The 20,261-nt window shown below is 34.0% G+C and overlaps 1 protein-coding gene and 1 long non-coding RNA gene across 3 annotated transcripts in view; one reads left to right on the top strand and one right to left on the bottom strand.

Moving 5' to 3' along the window:
- The window catches only part of Stg-1 (stargazin related protein STG-1), a 60,854-nt gene extending 42,007 nt beyond the window's left edge, over positions 1-18,847 (bottom strand). For both annotated transcript variants that reach the window (XM_076316461.1, XM_076316458.1), the window contains exon 1: positions 18,729-18,847. The gene's annotated coding sequence lies outside the window, so the exon portion shown is untranslated. The remainder of the gene's footprint in view (positions 1-18,728) is intronic.
- Positions 18,848-19,106: 259 nt separating this feature from the next.
- On the top strand, positions 19,107-20,261 carry LOC143149366 (uncharacterized). Its single transcript, XR_012992759.1, has 2 exons — positions 19,107-19,387; positions 19,461-20,261. It is a non-coding gene; the product is annotated as an uncharacterized LOC143149366 (long non-coding RNA).

Consider the following 20,261-nt stretch of genomic DNA (forward strand, 5'->3'; position numbering starts at 1 on the left):
GAGAATATTTTATATTTTATTTTAGACAGATGACAATGTATGAATGAAAACATCAATAATTTCGGACATACAATATTGAAAGGTATACGAAGATTCGTGTTTCTTATATCACGTTGTCGTGTTTTATTTGCTCTACGTGCTTCACGGAAAAGAAAGCACTTTTTCCATGGATACGAATAGTGGTGTATTCAAAACAAATAAGCATTGCAATGCATAAAATATGCTTCCATTTTGAGTGATATGTTAGAAGTTCATTGACAACTATACGTAGTTTGTCATCAATAATATCGAAGTATCAGAAAGATTTATCACAAACGTTATGTCATAATATATTATAGGTTTATGTTTTCGTTGACCTCTTTTGTCGAAATAGTTTCTACCGTATACCTATTCTACAAAACTAATTTACAAAAAGGAGACTTACTTAATTCCAATCCTCCATAATGTTATAATAAGAATTCATAATAATACACTTTTCAGTCGTCATTATTATGAATTGAGTATGAATATAAACTGATTTTTTCACTGAGAAGAAAATTAAAAAAAGTGAAACAAAGTGATAAAATGAAACTTAGATAACAGAAATGAACGATTCGTCCAATTGATCGTGTAAGATATTTCAGTAACGTCTAATACTTTTGAAGGGTCCACGGTTAGAATTTGTCAGAACTCTCTAAAAGGTTCTTTTCATGCTGAGTATTCTATGCAAGTTTTGTGCCACTTACTTTGCGAAGAACATTTGGTCACACAGTAAGAAACTCCTGTACTGTGATGCATCATGGGAATGATTCAACTTCTTAATCTGAGCCGTTTGAGATGCAAATGCTTCTTCTCTGCTCTCATCACGTAGTTTAAAGTGGCATTTCTCAAACTTCTTTTTAGCGACGTGCACTTGAAAGTTCAAAATTGGCAGGGTTCACAAAAAGAAATAAACTTCGTTCTGATGTGTCCATTTCCAAACATTTTGTTTGCATTTCTTTACGAATATTTAAAGTTAAACACACTAAGTGCTACGTTTAGATTTTCTTTTCATCTTTGCAACTTTACGAACACGAAATTGTTCGTATGGTATTTTATCGTGTTATTTTTCCAATATTTTCATTTAATCTATTTACATCTATATTTATATTTTCTACGAGTACACGCTGAAATAGATAAAACTTATTCAACTATCCTAAATGCAATGGTACGAACATAAAGATTGCGATATTATTGTATAATGTTCTGAGATAAGAAGATAGTTTAATATTTCATGGCAATTACTATTGCTAAACAAAACTCATAAAGAGAATTCCTATTAAGGTAATACATTATAAGAGTAGAAATTATGGAGGTGTACGCTTGACCCAAAATATGCAAAAGACATTTATTTAATTCTATACGTTTGTTACAGCGTAGAGATATTACCGAATATACAGTTTCTTTCCCTTGATACACACGTTTAAATTAGGAACGAGGGAATATATCCTCCGAGAGGCTTGATGGTCTATTTTTCCACGAGAAACTGGTTCGAATCGATCGTGGTGCTTTGCAGAAAAGCTTCGTTAAGTACGGATAATGAAGCAACGATGAAGCGGAACTGCGGCAAGTGCAAGCGGAGCTGCTCACTTTCGAAGCATGCGGTTAAAGAACAAGTAATCGCGGAAGCGGTATCACTACAGTCACGTCATTCGAGTCTGATTGTAATTGATTTTTCCATTACTCATTACGATTACCGAAACAAGTAGTCATGGTCCACCGGAAGAATATTTTAACGTTAACTGTTCCATGAGAAGGCGTTACATTTCTGACAAATTCGCAATATTATCTTATTTCAACGAGACATCTCGGAAATGCGTTTTTAAATATCGTACAAATTGTGTAATAGCTCGGGAGATAGATTTACAGTATAAGGGTAAGTTGCCTGTTGTAATTTCAGATTCAGGGAAAATTTCTCCAATAAATACACGACGAGACTAATTAATTCGTTTCTGCATGTATTATTCAAAGGTGAGAGTTAGTGATATCATATATTTAAATAAGGTATTCAATCTATTTATTGAATATATTTAACAATATATTTGTTACAATATATTCAAATATATTTAAACAAGTATTCAATCTCTTAATAGGTAATTATTGCATTTTCTCCTTAAGAAGTCCATTCGTTCAACTATAAGATGCTGTTTTCATTTTAAAATTAGTCTAGAAGTTCATCTATACGTTTTTCATTATTTGATAAGGTTGCCTTCTTTGGACCACAATCCAAATTTAAATGAATACAAATTTTTAATAAATTTTATTTTTGTATCACGATAAATAAAATTTAAAAAATTCCAATAGAGAAATATTATTTTTACTTCTATCAGGATCCAATTATCTCAAATAATTCATAAATATTACAACCGGAGAAAATTCATAAAAAGCTACATGTTGTACTTAATATTGTACGATTTGTTTTAGGTTTGTAATTTTCCGTCACTTTTTTAAAAATTAGATTAATTTTATTATTTATTGAACGGAGTTAGATTACTTTATTATTTATCAGTCGTTGGACCGACTACAGGTTTTCAATTTATAATTCTTTGCCAATGTTGTGACACGTTTTTTGAGGAATTGAATTATGTATACTTGAAGATATACGTAATGATCAATTTATTTTCCTTCTTATCGTTTCTTATAAGTATTTGATTTTCCATATGAGATATAGAACGTGTGCAGGTGTCAAAGTCGAAAATTCACAGAAAAATAACAAAATTAGTTAACGATTGATACCACCAGGAAAGCAGTTGAAAATTCTAATGATAATTAAGTTGTAATTAATTTTCAATAGCATCGATCGATGATTGTTTGAACAGAGCCGCGAGCAAGAAGCCTCGTTAAACACAAATAATGAAAAGGAAACGTAGAGATAATAAAGTAACGTGCAAATAATTCCGCTGATTCGTAAAATCTGTGGGAAATGAATCGGCAAACAAAGGCGGTTTAATGAAGTTATGACTGATAGTGATTGGCTGCCTCATTAGTAGACTGAAAACGGCGTTTTGATACTTTATGGAGAAGAAAGAATGTCGGCACTAAATCTTGAATTAAATTATTCTTTTAATGGAATAAAATTATGTCATATTTAACACGATGTTACTCTTTTGGTTGGAAGTTTAATAACCACAATAAATATTAGTTAATACCACGAGTTAATAACGGAATTTATAAAAAGAAATGCAAATATTTGGGAATTATTATTAAAAGATATGCAAACGTTATAGGGAAAGAGTTAATATCTTTAATTCAATCTTGCAAATATATTCTGTATATGACCCTCACTTTTTACTCCATAAGGTTAGGTTTCTTTAATGGGTTTCGAACAAATCGATGGTGGAGAAGAATCGGAGATATGGAAATTTGAGCGAACGTTTTTGATTCAAAGGGCGACTGTTTGATTCCAATATTCAAATTAAACTCTGCTAAGGTAACAGGAGAATTATGTTCAGTACATTTCTGCAAGAAAATAATCATGTGCAAGACTACGTTTGGATTAAATAATGTACGAATGGAGCTATGAGAACGAAATAATTTAAACGATGCTGGAAGCTTTTGCTTTGGTGGCAGTATATTTGAAGAAACATTCCTTTGCTTCGTAGAAGGAAATTGAAATTTTAACCAACTCTAGAAAACGCACACATTCAAGTGATTAAAGCAAGAAATTTCAAGCTGAATTTATTAGAAGACGTAAGTACTTATGTAAGCAACACTGTTCGTGTTGCAGATAGATTGTAAAACAGATATTCCTTAAATAACTGAAGTAACATGAAACTATAAAATCGAAAAACAAAGTATTGGTTTTGAATTTCAGACGTTTTCAAAATTATTCTTAAAAATGAAGGTATGGACACCATATATCACATGAACAATAAGCTATGAGTAAAGTAGTTCATGTTTTGTACTTTAACATGTATTAAGTAGAATTCAATTTCCCCTTCCTCTTTGTACAATAATTCCCTTGTGTCTCTTATCTCGTATTCCATTAGCCACGTATTTACCCTTATAATAGCTTTACACACGGCGTATAAAACATACTCTACATCAAATAAGGCGCTTTCTTAACGTTTCGACATTATCTGTATGTGCCAAAAATTAAGTATTGAATATATATACATATGTAATTAAGACCATTTTAAAAAGAAAATCCGAGAGAAAGTATGAACCTCTCCAAAAATATTTACTTATTCTTAGCAGTAGCCAGAATTTTAATTACAGAGATACTGATCTGTTTATATGTGTGACTATCGTACAAATTGTACATATTCCAGGATGGACATGGTACAAAGTTTACCTATCGATTCTGTGTAAATTATTTACCTATTTAAACACCGCTATACGTAATTGAAACGTAATTTCCTACACAATACTTTAAAACTTTACACCGCGTGGAAAAGTTTTAACAATAGATGGATTTTACATTCATTAAATTATGCCACATTTCCAAAGCCCATAAGAGTCACCTAGCCTTTTTATTTCATAATACGCCACATGATATTTCGTATTTCAGGTTTCCAGCGTCCCGCGTTATATCCCTTTCGACTAGCTTTTAATTAATCGGATTATAAGTAGCCGTTGGCGAAATTGATTTTTACTAAAGGAAGCTGAAAGCATCCATCCTTCCTCAAGTGAGAGGTCGTTCACTGCCACCTTTTGCCACTCTTTTATTAACTGTTACATAGACTAAAAGAGACTCAGTCCCATCTCTTCGACCCGTTTTCGACATTTCTACGAAATTTCGTTAGAATGCTTCTATCAAAGGAAGGCAACCCAAACAGAATATTGTGGATATAATTATACATCGTGACGAGAATAGTAAATGTTTCAAGAGAAAGAATCACAAATTGAAATATTTCTCGATAATCCGTTCGACACTTGCACGATGATTTTTGTAACAATATTCGTATCAACATCTTTGACGTAGTTTTTGAAAAATGTGCCATTATTTCAAATGTTCAATAGCGTTAAGATACAAATTTTGCTTAAGGACAAAGAATTATAAATAAGGTAAATTGTAAAAATCTTTAAAATCATCACAATTCGTTACGAACACAAACAACTGAAATTGTGAAATCAATAAAACTTTTTAATGTTGATAAATAACATACACAATCTTATATTGTTCTAAAATTCGAATTTCGATAATTCGAATTAGCGAAGAAAAAATATAACGATCAGACGATCCATTTGGCAACGTAATATTTCTTTCAGCATCGTTGAATTGACAGAGATCCGTTTTTACGCCATTTTGCTTCAACTTGGCCGAGTACTTTGCGTTTTCCTTTTTCTTACTCCCTCTTTTTCCTTTTAATGAAAAATATCGGGAGTGCGGCACGATGCCAGACCTTTACCCCGTGGTCGATCGTTTCGTGCAGCTGAGCTACAACGTGACTCTCCAATATTTTAAAGACGCTTTTCAATATCGTCAAATGAACATCAGTGCTATAATTTCAAGATCAGAGAACCAAAATTGGAACTTATCGAATTCAGTTTTCTACGATGCAACGCTGGTACAAATTTTCAATACGTTAAAACACTTCTGATTTTTGAATTTCGAGGACCATTTAAACAAAAGTATCAAAGATTCATCATTTCTCAAACTTTGTGTATTGTATTTTAAAATAACTAATTATTACCATTTATACGTCTTTTACATTTAAATTTATTATTCGGTATTGATTTATCAAATTTATCCAATTAACAGTAGTCTGAATTTTCAAATCCTCCTTACGTATATATAATATCTTTTCCAATATAAAATATTCATCGATATCTCTACAATTTTATTACCCGCGTTTGTATTTGCGATACAATTACAAATTATGACTTTGTGTATACAAATTCGTCAAACTTTTGTAATATGGAACACTTCAGATACGGAACGGAGAATTTATACACAAAGTTATACTTTCTTTTTGTAACAGAAGTTAACTTACAATATGCAATAAAATATATAGAATTTTTGTCATGGAAAGCGGTTCATCGAACTGCTGAAGCTCAGTGATCCACTAAGAGAAGGATAAAGTACGAAATTACAAAATTAGATTCTACTTTTTCGTAATTTTATATTAACGGCGAACAAAGTTCGTAAAATATAGTGTCGCCAAGTAAAACGTAAACGTGGGTATACAAATATGGTTTAATTATATTGTTCAAAACTTAAGAATTTATGTAATTTGCTATTTCTAAACAACACTCGTTTAGATTCATATTTTCGTACAGCTTTTGTATTCAAGTGATATTTTTGGTCGTCGAAAGATTCTGCAAGCGACCCGACAGGCGTTGAGGTCAACCCCCAAGGGTCGGTGTCCCCACCATTTATAATCGTGTGTGTCCCCACATAGGAAATTTCTGTGAGAGAGAAAAGGCCGAAAATTTATCGAGATCCCTGTAAGACAAGTAAACGATCCGAGTAAACTTCCTTTTTTAGAAACTTATTTAAAGTTTGTGTTCTACTACGAATCGATAAACTTTAAAGAATAACTCGAACAATAATCTCGAAAAAGAAACACTGTAATAAATCATGAAAAACAAAAAAAAAAAAAGGGAATAGAGAAAGAAAAATCGTTTATAGAACTCACGAGTTTGATATCGATAAGCGAATATTATGTACAGTTTTATATATGGTAAAATTGTGAAACTCTGAAAAATGTTATATAGCGAGAAGGAAATCTCAAAAGAATTGATTTTCCAAATATGTTTTAAACCTACTCCTTCGTTGGCATTTTACAGATGGCCGTAAACTTTCGATCGAAAACGTTTATCAAATAACTTCTTACGACTTCAATTGCTTTTAATGGGTCAACTTTTTTATATTTTTATTTCAACTTGTGATTACATATTATTTTACAAATTGCCTTCCATGACGCACATCGTGGAAATAACTTTTTAAGAAAATCAATGTTGAACTAAATGGAAAAAATGATTTAAAAATGGAACTTGTTCAATCCACAGCAATCTATAGACTTCGTTCCACAGAATAAGCTGTATTACTGTTTGTAACGAAATTTTCTAAGGTCACTATTTCACTGTCGTGTCTGCGACAGTTTTGTTGCAAGATGTCTAGAGAAAGCCGGAGACGAATAGCACGGCTCGCACAGGAACGCAATCATCTGTCTTACCATTTTTGTTTCTGAGACAACTTCGTTTTTGTTACTCTGTAAGCAATATAGGATGATAGAACATTAGCCAACGAATTGTGAAGATGTTCGTGTTTCGAGAATAATCTTATGCGAAAAATGTAAATTCCAAACGACTTGTGGTATGTGTCGCACAATTTTGGTAATATCTTATCAGAAAACGTAAAGTATATTTTTTGAAAGAAAATAACTTGCGACGCAGTTTGTGTAAAAGTGCTCTGCGTTTGCAAAGAAGTCTAATGTTCGGGTACGGATATTAATGTTTGAATTTTGTTGAAAAATGTAACGAATAGACCACGACTATGACAGTCATGGAACAGTAGGAAGATATCTATAGAAACGTTTCAAAAATCGAGTCATTGACTTGCACTTAAATTTGTATCCGTCGATGTAGCGTTCGGCAAAGGTCGTCTGCATTCAAGTAGCTCGTTTGGTCGTCGAAAGGTTCTCGAGTTCGAGGCTGTTTCCTAAGGGCCAACATTCTCGGCGCTGATAATCATGCTCGTGCACGTACGGAGTTCTATGCGAAAGCAAAGAAACGAAAAACTTTCTGAATGGGCCAGTTTGAAGGACTTTTGCCAAACAATGTAACAACAACTGTGAGTTCCGCGGAAGTTAACGAGCGCAATTTCACGCAATGAAACATTTCGAACTTTTTCATCAGTACTATACTGCGGAAAGAACGATTACAATAAACATCGTGGAATCGCAATATGGCGAGAGTCAGTATTGTAAAAGATCAAGCCGAAATTTTAATTAACTTTGAATGTTTGCCGCATCGAATCCCCTTTTCTTTGATCTTTCCGTTCATTCTGAATCGTGGGAATAACATTTCCGTTACAGTTAGTTCGTTGAATCGCTGACTCTCGAAAGTAAACGTAGGAACTTCGAAATTACAGAAGTCGCGTGGACTATTAGAAGAAACATCGTAGGAGAACTATCAAAGGGTTCAAAGAACTCTACAGATTTCAATTTGCTGCTAACGACTGCCATGTCAAACTCTTAAAGGGCCTTACAAATCACGGGACCATGGTCGAGAATAATCGCGTATGTAGTCTTTTTCACGGCGAAAAGAGAGGTCAGGAAGCTCAATGTTCCACTGGTAAGACGACGAAGAAACAGAGAACAGTCGTGGTTCTGTTCATGGGTCATGAATTGTAAAGCGTCGCTGTTTATATTCAGACATTCGAGCCGGCGTGGCCACGGCGTTTCGTGCCAGCTTCCGGAAAGCGATATAAAGAGGAAAGCGAAGCGGCGACGTTAAAAAGGATCACCGAGCCCTGCTCAAGAGGGATCTGGCATTTTAATAAATTGAAATTCAACTGCGAAACGAAGGCGGAGAGTGTTCTGTGCGCGGCGAAAGGGCGGCAGGGGTTCACAAATTCCTATATATATATATAACATTTTATATATATATTAAAATACCCTCATTCTGCTCGATTTACTTAGAAACGAAAGGAGGGTCTGCGCGAGGAAGGATACGGTGTTTCGAATCCAATCCTTCTTATGGGTAAAATCGACTACTTCTATTCTCGGTGTATCTCATGGATCATGGCGTCGATGGAACGTATAGGGGTAGGTATTTGCATCAAAAGTGTGATTATTAATAATGTATTATTTTGTGAGACGTGTTCAGCAAAAAGAAGAAAAAGGAAGACAATTCTAGCAGTCGTCAAGCATTTGTATTTTCCGTTTTGATTCACAAAGTTAAGATCGTCTTCAGAAATAAAGTAGACGATCTAGGAATAAACAATTGTAATCATATTTTAAAAATATGAATTTATAGTACAAATCTTTCGTTTCGAAGGAAAGTATAATGATCTCTATAATCGCAAAACAATAGAATAGTAAAAAAGGTACCAAAATATGAGTAAGTAATATGAGTTGTCAACTTTAAAATAGAAATATAAAGTGAATTTTCCAGGCAATGAAAATTTTAGGGAAAGTTTGTAAATAGTATACAAGAAAAAATATAATTGTGTATGGTTGTAATGCTTGATATTAATATTGTTTTTTATCTTCATATTACGTGCAGAATTATTCATTTGCGGTAGAACTTTAATTATTACAGGAAAACAAAGTTGAAAATTCGTGCAACGATCGAGGTAGATACCATAATCGAGGTAACCAATCCAATGAGAAGGTACTCCACTTACACAGTATACCTTCATTATCTATGATCAGATGGTACAAGTCCTAGTTCTCCTTGCTCAACCTTTTATTGACATATTTCCACCACGCTTGAAAAGTACAGGAGTGTTATAAATAATGTTTTATGCTAAAACGAGAAAAGTAATTTTATAAATTCTTGTAGGTTTTTGTTTGTTATTAATTGTAACTAACTTTTTCAATAATTTCTATAAATTGCAGCACATTCTGCTTCTACACAGAGTTAGACAGGAATTGTAGTAGAGTGAAAAAGCTTTGCATAAAAACACATTGAAAGTTTAGAATAAAATTTGCTTATACGAGGTTATATTTAAACAAAAATTCATTTTGGAAATTCATCGAATACGTGTGTGTATCAGAAGCTTATGGACCAGCTTTACGCAGGATTGGTTTGTTTAATCGGTTAATGGCGAAACTTTTGCAACTTAATCCTTTGCAACATTGTAATCGCAATTTGCTAGTATACAGAGTTTGTTTATGGATATATATTGGTAGGTTTGATTGTATTTAAAGAGTTTTGTCGACAGTCTACTGTGTTAATTATGACATAGTTGTTCGAATGACTCTCTCAACAGTTGTATTTGTCTATACACATGTATACAATTATATTTGTTTACATGTATATGGTTTCGTGATTGATAGGGATTAATAAAATCCTTTTTTAGTTGTATAAATTTATAACGGAATACGTTACTAATGATTATTAACAAATTTTCTTGAATTGTTAGAGTTTATTTAGTAGCTTTGTATTCTTATGGAATTCAATAACTTTCTTATTGTTTTTCGATATGATTTGTAATTTCTTTTTGTTTGAATGAATTGACAAGGTTAATCAAATACAAGATACGCTTTAAAATTAATTAACTTAGTAAATGAGAAATTATTCGGACTGGTTCTTGCACCGTCCTCTATTATGTCCTCAGTTGTACTTGTCGTATTATTGGTGCATGGACTCTCGGTAATATCCATTGAACTTTTAAGTCTTGAAATTCTTCAAAATTCTTTTGTTTAAGTTCTTCAAGATTGTTGATAGTGCCTCGTATTTTATTGACACTTACTAGTTGCGAACCGGTATCCCATAAATAAATTCGATCATGCACATACGTGTAAACAAACGTAGTAATTGTATCAAATTGTTATTCCACAACTATACTTTACAAATTTTCAAACTAGATTTTTATGAAAATGAGGCCTCATGTACAATATAAATTTTATTGTAAATTTTCGATTTATTTCTACACGGAAAAATGTTATCCTTTTTTTCGATTATACTACCACTTTTTCCCCACTCTGTAAATGATTAATTCAGAAGGGCTTATAAGTTACTTATAGTACATTTTTATAACTCGTTTTTTTTTCAATTTTTTACGTCGGTTTCAGCTTTCTGAATTTAATCCTGTACATTATTTTAGTTTGTCCTTTTGCAGATATAAAGGCAAATTCGAAAAGCAGATTAAAATGAATTCTTTTTATTATCCGGACAAAATATTTAGTGAAAAAGAACTCAAATTCTGCGTTAAACACGTATTTCGAATCATTTTATTCTGTTTCGAAATACCTTGTCGAATAGTTATTTAGCCTAGTACGCTATAACAGCACGTTATTAAGTTCTGGATCGCATATTTCATTTCATAGATCGATTACGGTAACTATGGACTCTTATTTTAGGAGTGTATAAAAATATTCTATCGACGCTAAGAAGACTTTTTAATGTAATCGAAAGGACTAAGTATTAACTTATTCACCAACTGTAGAAATGCATTAGAATTGACCAACGATATTTATAATAAATTATGTAAAATAGACCAGTTTCCAAATAATCTTCTCTCAAATCCTTTTTTATAAGCAATGCCATGCACCGGATATCAATAATGATTAGTATTAACCATACAATGTGTAATGTGAAGTAACATTCTTCTTAAACATTTCTCTTCTTAGTTTCGAAGGTAAGAAACATAATTTCTGAACTCGTCTTAGCATTTTTGAGGTGATAAACGAAACAAAAAATTAGTGGTTCACCGTGTATGTATGCGCGTGATAAATGTAGAGTGGACTATATTAGAACTACAGGTAGGTACCGTGAATATTAAAAGACCTGCGATATGCAAAGTATGTCGCAGGGTGTATACATGTTAAACACGTCGTAGAATGTGCAGGCCCATAGAATGATGTTCGCGTTAAGTATCGCAGCGTGGAAAATTGTTCACGTGGAACGTTGTGGGGTGAATACTACCAGCTAGAATAATGCTCAGCATATTTCATAGCTACCGCAATATTTATCGCATACAAAGATTTTTTCTACCATTTTCTAGCTTTTCTCGCGCTATGAAGTTCAACGTAACTTCAGGCACAGCAGATTTGAGAAACATAAAACCCGAGGGAACAAATCAAAGCAATTTTCTGAAATGAACTCTCCGAATGCTTGCAATAATACCTCTAGAATTGGAGACAAAAAATATACTGAAACTTATTCTCTATTTTTTATTATATTTTAAATTAGGAAAATAGACAAATATTTAACTCCCACGAGTATTATTAATTTCCATTCGACGAACGATCGTTTTAACGATTCGAATTAATTAATTCCGAGATTCGAAGGAAATAACTGTATCGCAATTTCAGATTTTCGTAGAAACCGTTCCGCAAATTCGCATAGTCCATGAAAGGAATAATTAACATTATTCGTAACACGTCTTCGTGTTACAATTCAACGTGTTAACTGGTTCTTGCCGTACTATCAACAGTTAAGAAACTCCAATAAGCAATTAGAAACGAAACATAAATCGAGTGGAACAGAGGGTGTGTGCATTGTGTCGCTGGTTCCGTTAGAACATACAACTTCGCGTCTGGTGAACTTAAATTAGTTTTGCGCGATATGGTTTGGCTTAGTCTCGTAGACACCATTTAAGACAAATCAAACCAGAGGATAGCTGATTTTATTTTATCAATACAAAAATTTCCTTTTTTCTTTGCGTCCCCATGCGTTTTAATTAATATTTTGACTCGTTACGTGTGCCTTGTTGTTAACATGCAGAAATACTATCCAATACAACGTGTGATTGTTCTACTCTTTAAATTATTCCAATTATTAGCTCAATCAGTTCTAAGTAACATCGTCATGAATATAGAGAGTGTTATGCATTTAAAACTAAACAGTTGCTGGTGAATGAGTTGTAAGCTCGATGGTGAAAATTTTTCGAACAATTTCAGTGCATCTTCGTACTTTCGATACATCGAAAGAGACAAAGAGAAAATATTGAGGACACTTTGCACTTTTCTAATAATAAAGACAAAACGTGTTCAGCAGTGCTCAAGAAATAATTGTCGCTTGTACATTTTGGTATTCAAATCTCCCAATTATCTTTTGATCTTATTCAATTACGAAAGATTACAATGTTGTATTCAAAATCCAACTTAGAATATTAAAATCGAGTAACGAAGATAAAGGAGTACAAGAATATGAACAATCACTTTTGTAATTCACGACACGTTCTTGAAAAAATTCTTAAAAAAAAATCGGGAGAAGTGACTAAGATAGGCGATTTGTATGCGATTAAGGGGCAAACTCTCCACATTTTTTTGAAGTGAGATTACAAATTACAAATGATCTGCAGTGCGACATTACGTATCGAAAATCCATTAATGAATATATTGCGAGTTGACAAAGGGACAAAAACCTCAGTTTGTGCCTAGAGTGAGAGACCGACTGGAGAAGTAGCACTTCCCTCTTAATCGCGCAAAAAGCAACGACAGAGAAAAACATACTTCGGCGCAGTGGTTATATGAACGATAATGTTAAATGTATGGGCTGGTATAAATACCATTTTGTCTATTATATATATTTATAGTCCTATCAACTACTAATGGTTACTAACGACTTGTCTTAATTAGTTTTCGACGTGGTTAGTTCCTTTATGTGCGAATTTAGTGCGAGAATCGACCGCTTTTACATTTATTGAATTCATCAGTTTATGTTCAATTTTGAAAATAATTGGATAAATGTGTATTTTACATGATATGTATTTTACATTTATTGAATACGCTTTTTACATGAGTTTCTTTTGTGTGGTTTATTTTATATTTTGCCAATATTATTTGCTACTTTTTATTAAAATAATCTTTTCATATCCAAAATTTGATATTGTGCTATCATGATATAAAATTTCTTCTATTACTTATGTTTATGGATTTTCAACATTTATTTCATTCTTCGTCGATGATATTTGTAATATATATATTTTAATAACTTCAATCATATTTTAATCATTTCTCTTCGGTGACAGAATAAATTATGAGATTATTGTATTCTGCAGAAAAAAGGTGAAAGGGTGAGGTTCAGCAAATATAGCCAAATTTACAGTTCGATTAGTTATTTCGTTTCCTGATACACCTTAATGAGATAGTATCTGCGCCAAAGCGATGCTACGTTTGCAATTATTGAGTTTGATACGTGAATTAACAACAATTTAATCATTATTTTCGTACGTTTATTTAATCGACATAATAGTATGGTTTTAATTGCCATTAACGTAAAATTCCATTTTTATCATATCAGATGTATTCACCTGTATCCTAATTGTTTGATATTGCCGACGAACTGATACACTGCAATAGTTCATCAACTGATTCTGTTTGTTTTTCGTGACCGTGCTAAAACCTGAAAAAAAGTCGATTCTACGGGCGCCCTGATGAAGACAACGATGTTGTCCGAGGGTCCGTTATAAACCTGCACTCAACGGAGACATTACCCAGAATCCCGGACTTCTTCTACAATTAATAGCTGGGGAAGGAGAAACACCCAAGACACCTGGGGATAAAAACTGTTCACTCGTATACTTGTATTGTAGGTGTGGCTTTTTAAACCAAAAATAATGAGACTATAGTTTGTATTATTAATAAACAGTATAAGAAACGTTCTTGTGTCTATGGTTTCTATTATTAATAAGCAGTATAAGAAATATTCCTTCTGTCTATAGTTTGTGTTATTAATAAGCAATATAAGAAACGTTCCTTCTGTCTATAGTTTGTGTTATTAATAAGCAATATAAGAAACGTTCCTTCTGTCTATAGGTTGTGTTATTAATAAGCACTATAAGAAACGTTCTTGTGTCTATTACGATGTTACAGCTTTATGAAATCATTACAATTATATCACTACTGATCAAAATGGTTATACTATGTATACCATGCAAATATCTCAAAGCAACCTACACGCTGATTTTACGTCGATAAATAATACTGTTGATTGCACGATAGGACGGGGTTACCGAGAAGTTCTTAAGGGTAGGAGAATTTGATATGCACGAATCTGCCTTTGAATTCACAAGGTTTGGATAATTCTCTTTGCCTCAGAGTTCTATATCCTTGAATGGAAACGCCAGGTATTCCACATTAAATCAAATTGTGAGGGAAGTCTTCCAACTCGCGCTACATTCGATTCCTTTTTGTCATTTTCTTGCTATATCAATCATAAGGGAACAAGTTACGAAGGAACAGATGATGTACTATCTCAATTCTACTATTTCTTGGTGGAAACATTTTTCAAAAATAGATCTAATACACTTTCGTCTTGGAATCTGACAGAGGCTTTTGAAATTTAATCGTTTGAAAACTCGTACGTCGTGCATTTTTATTTAGCGTTTAAATTCGATTATCTTCTACATTCATAATTAACAATCTCTAATGCCCCCTCCCCATATATTTAACACGTTCATATAGTTTTGTAATGTTTTTAATAATATATAAAAACAAAGAGTAAACTAGATCACGTGTTGTATGTTTACGCAATATAGGTACATGACAATTTCTTTTTGATTTGATGAAAAATAGTTCACAACTTGTTTTCCGCTTTTTTTACGTTTATATGTACGTATAGTGTTTGTTATACTACATTTAAAACTTCCGACATCTCAATATTTCCCTATTGTCTGAAGGGTCCTATTCCGCTATTCCACTTTCCTATTGTGTTTCACCGTTCTTCAATGCCATTTCGTGCGTATACCATAACATTCTTTACGAAGAACATTTCTGCATTCCTACAATTGTTATTCGCGGTGACAGCAAACGACAAAAAGAGAATAAATTCTATTTCCGACGGCAGTTCTAATTTTGAGGGTACAAATAACTTTCCGACAGCAAATGGAATAATGAGAGCTGCGGTTTGCGATTTTCCTGGACTAAAAGCGCAGCAGACTTTCTGGTTGCTGTTTGTACTTACGTGTATGTATGTACGAACGTGTACACACGTGTGCAATATGGTTCCGCGTACAAGTACATGTATAAGCAATTTGGCGACTCGTGTAAATGTTTCAAACTGATATTACGTTAGGTTGCAATCTGCAGACGCAGATAAATGAAGTAATTTTGTCCTTTTTATCTCATTCTTTGAATTGACACAAAGCGTTGAATTCTCAGTACAATCCGTCTTTGTGAGAGATAGTCGAAATTTTTAGTCGAGCTACAAAAGAGATTTATGTTTTATTGTTTTCGAATTAACATTCGACTCTTTTTACTTCGATTTATCTCTGTATGCAATATCTGCCTTTCAGTTCATATTTAATTCAGAAAATATATTGAATTTAAGAATACAATAAATAACAGTTTAAAAGGTTTTGTGTATTTTCACGTTTATACTGAATTTATATTTTTGCTAAAAGTATAAAAAGTAAACGAAGTAAGTACACAGGATGTATTTACTTTAATTTAATATCGGATGGCGAAAGACCAGTAAAATTAATAAAACATATTTTTATTTCACTTTTATCCTATGTTTCTTTTTCGTTGCTTTACGTTTATGTACAGGAATATTAATTAAATTTGTATTATGTTGGGATGCATTCCATTTTCATTCATTGATTTTATATCAACTTCTTCTCCTTTTACCACTGATAATCATTTAAATTTGATCACGTGGAATCGAAATGCCATTTTGATCGCGGTGAAAGTTTTTACACAAAAAAATCTCGACCTCTTTTTACTGCTATGGCGAGTAGTTCTTGCGCACTGCAGTGGCAATTAAACGTCTCTGAAGTGCGCAAAGTATGGAAACGAAATGGAAGGCATTATTGCCAATAAATTTGTCGGGTAAAATGTAAATAATTCTACATAGAGATAAGAAATAATTTCGCTCGGTTAGGAATAAATTATAAATTAAGCTTCCTTTAATTTTATTATATTCCGATGGTTCGAGTGAAATAATATAAATAATTGCATTTTTTTATGGAAATTTCATGCAATGTCAATTTTGATAAATTTCATGGTTTTTGATATAATATTAATCACTAGCTATTTTTACAAAATAATATCATGATCTTCGACGAATATCGTGCAACAATTATAACCATATAATCGATACGCTTTAATTTGAACGCTGCAAAATCTATTCTTTCGTAATTTAAACAATTATAACTGTATCTTTAAGAAATCATTTCGTGTATTTCAACAGAGGACATATGGAGCACTACGAACACGCGGTAGTTTAATGAGAAGTTTCAAATAAAAAACGCTATAAAAAGGAGTACAGCGAAGCAAAATGAGAATTTTACAATTTCAAAGGTACGATTGCGAATGACATAGATACGAAGTACTCCCTTCAAATCTCGTACTTTTCAAACAAATTGAAACAACGGATATATTCTACAAGCTGGGACACGTCAATTGGACCGTGACTGCACGATATGCAAATTAATGATTTCTAAACGTTCAATTTACTATGTGTAACACCCAGATTGTATCTTCAATTTTTCGTAAAATAGTAATCGATAGAATCAAGCATACATCGAATCGTAGTAATACATACAATTTATAAAAATTTATAAAACATCGCATACATTATTTAAAAGAAGAAAAAGATTATCTAAAAATAAAAATAATATTACTTTATAGTCATTAGCAAAGATTTTAAAGTGTGTCTTGTGCGTTTTACTTTTGAGAATTTATTCCGTGAAAAAAATATTTTAACGATCTTAGTTCCAGGTGTAAATTTTGAGCGAAGAATGTTCACGTAGCTGTTCCAGATTAAGCATACTCCTTATTTATTCACAGTATCTTGATTTAACTCAGCTTTAGCGAACAGTAAATCCTGATTGTTCATCCCGTCGTTCTTTAAATTAATAAAATTATGATATCTCCTAATATTTTACAAAACACGAAAGTATATTTACTCCTTAACGTAAATTACGTATTCATTCAAATTAAAGGCAGCTTAAATTACTGATAACTGTTTATTATTCTGTTTACTATTTGATCGATTCGCGATTTATTTGTAGCGACCGTTTATATTTTACACGCGTTAAATTTTCGACTAACGAACCGAAGAATATTACAACACCGAACATACAATCAGTTGATAAAACTCTCGTATGAATATTTTGTTACCATTAAGAACATTTATCACGATATTCTTTTCACGTGCACAATTTGAACGCACAATATTTTCTAGCTGGGTGTGATTTAAAAAAAAAACGAGGTTAAGGAGTTTTTAAACATTTTTCAAATATTTGACCTCAGTTATGAACGTCATTCTTAAAATATTCTATTTATATATTTTATTTTTTATTTCCCATGTTCCTCGTAATATTACAAATTCACTACTTAAAATTATAATTTTGCTCAATTTCTTTCTATTGAACCAAGTTTCGAAAATTCGTCCCCGAAGGTACGTTATCTGCGTACAAATTTTGAAATACAAAACTTTCTTTCTACTTGAAAAAGCGCAGAATGAAGGGTTCGTAAGAAAAAGAAGGAACCACCTGTGAGTGGCATCGCAAACCAAACTTCAACAATTGCCAAGTTTTGAATGTCCGTAACGTTCCGATAATACCAACTGAAATACCTCGACGAAAATCCATTTGCAGTATATCATGGGGCTTATATATCACGTTAAAATTATCGACACAGCCGGTTTGATTTAGTGTACCTTAACGGCAACCAGCTATGGGAAGTTGTCCCTTGAAAACTTAAGAAAAACGCATCGAAAGCAGAACGGTGAAACGGAAAGTAAATAATTAAAAATCAAGCCTCTTTAACGGTTCGCTTGATTTAAGATTCCAGCGGCTTAGAAGAGGAAACCAAAAATTCAAAATCCACTTCAGCACTATTCCGTGAAACGTTAAAAGTCCTCTAGGAACGTTTAAGCACAAAGCCATATTTATTCAGCCGGCGTTCACTGTAACAGTGTGCGGTGGCTAAAAAGTTCGTAAGAAAACAAACCGCGAAAAACAAGTGCAAGTACAGCGGTCGATGTAATTCTAACCTTTCCGTTAACAAAGTATACACGCGTTTCATTCGGATGGGTGAAAAAAAATTCACGAAGAAAGCGAAACGTTGGGAAAAGACCAACACGGACAATCGACGATCGAAGCTTTGCCTCCGGTTGCTAAAAGCAGGCTTCTTCAAACATACCTGTGAAGTTCCACTCGACGAGTCCCTACGCTGTCCCTACGTTGTCCTTAGTTCCTTCCCAAGGAAACAGTCTCTTCACGAGGAACCGTAAGATGCTCTCTCGCGCGCGCACCTACGATCATCCCTTTTCTCTCACCCCTTTGCTCTCAGCACCCTCCACGATCACTGACTGCAGCAGAGTCCACACGGCGCTGCGACACTCGCAGTACCGCGCTTCCTCGATCGTTAACGCGAACTCGTGTACCGAGAAGCAACACTGAAAGCTCGGCCGAGAAGAAAACGGTGTGCACACCCCCACTCTCGGCTGGCAGTCCTCCCAGAGCTTTTAAAGGATCGCGGAGGAAAGAGCGTCAGTTCGTCGCGCGAGGAACGAGCGTACCTGCCTGGAGGAAGCTACGAATTCGACTACCGGTCGACGCCCGTCGGCCGCGCAGCACCCTCTCGAAATCGCGGTGAGACGCGCGCGCATTCACGCGGGAGAAACGCACGGATATCGGGAGAAAGAACCACAGGGGATAACGGGTCCTTCGGAGTGCATTGGTGCTTTCCACGAGTGAACAATACAAAGGAAAAGAAAAAGAGCGAACACTTGTTTGCCCACGGTCGTGAAGATCACCGTTGTACGGATATACGGAAATGGTGAAGTTTAAGCTATTAAAGTAAGTAACGTTGAAAGAGGCCAGGAGTTGGGAATTATTTCCATATATGCAAGCTTACATCATTTTTATGAAGACACGTGTGGCTCGAGGACGGTTATGACCATTCTACGCGTTGGTGTACAGCGTGCAGTATGTTTGGAGGAAACAAACAAGCCAAACTTTTATGGCGGAGAGGTTGTTGGAGATACAATTTCTCACGTACGCGTCCACTTTGATGATAAATGGGAAACCGGCTAGGTCGACGTTGTAGTGTATGCAAAAGGAAAGGATCAAACCAGAGAAGTTTAAACGAGATGCGTTGAAAAGAGGATCAAGAAGCGATGGCAGTTTCAAGTGCTGTTGGTAATTCCTCTAAGATAGGTTCGAAGGGAGCAAAATAAGGTGACGACTCGTAGCTTTTACGCACTCGTGCGTGTACACGGGACGATGTGTAATATGCTATGTGATATGAAATACGTGTGAAAAAAGACAAAGGAGATGTAATATATCGGTAGTATGCGTGAGCGTCTATATGGAAAAGGAACGGGGAAGGGAAATGACCCCAGTGCGCGTGACTGTGAGAGTAACCATCACCAAGCGTTCATCCTGCAAAAGCGTCTCTACGAAACTTCCTCCCCAGGTTCCCTCCGTTCGAGGTTTCTATCCCCAATGTCGAACCACGAAGACCTTTGCGCAGTCTCCAGATCGAACATCCTGCCATTGAAAGCACGAAAAGCCTGTGCTAACGTACGGGGGCCTTCTACGAGGATGAAAGGTTCCGACACGTGAAGGTTTGACGGAACTCTCTGTCGATGAGATTTCTCGGTTACGTGACTGCATCAATTGAAGGTGCAAGTTTGGAAACGGAGTGGACAGTCGGATGATAGGCTGACGT

This window comes from Ptiloglossa arizonensis, chromosome 7 (assembly GCF_051014685.1).
Source record: "Ptiloglossa arizonensis isolate GNS036 chromosome 7, iyPtiAriz1_principal, whole genome shotgun sequence".
In the NCBI taxonomy this organism is placed as follows: domain Eukaryota; kingdom Metazoa; phylum Arthropoda; class Insecta; order Hymenoptera; family Colletidae; genus Ptiloglossa; species Ptiloglossa arizonensis.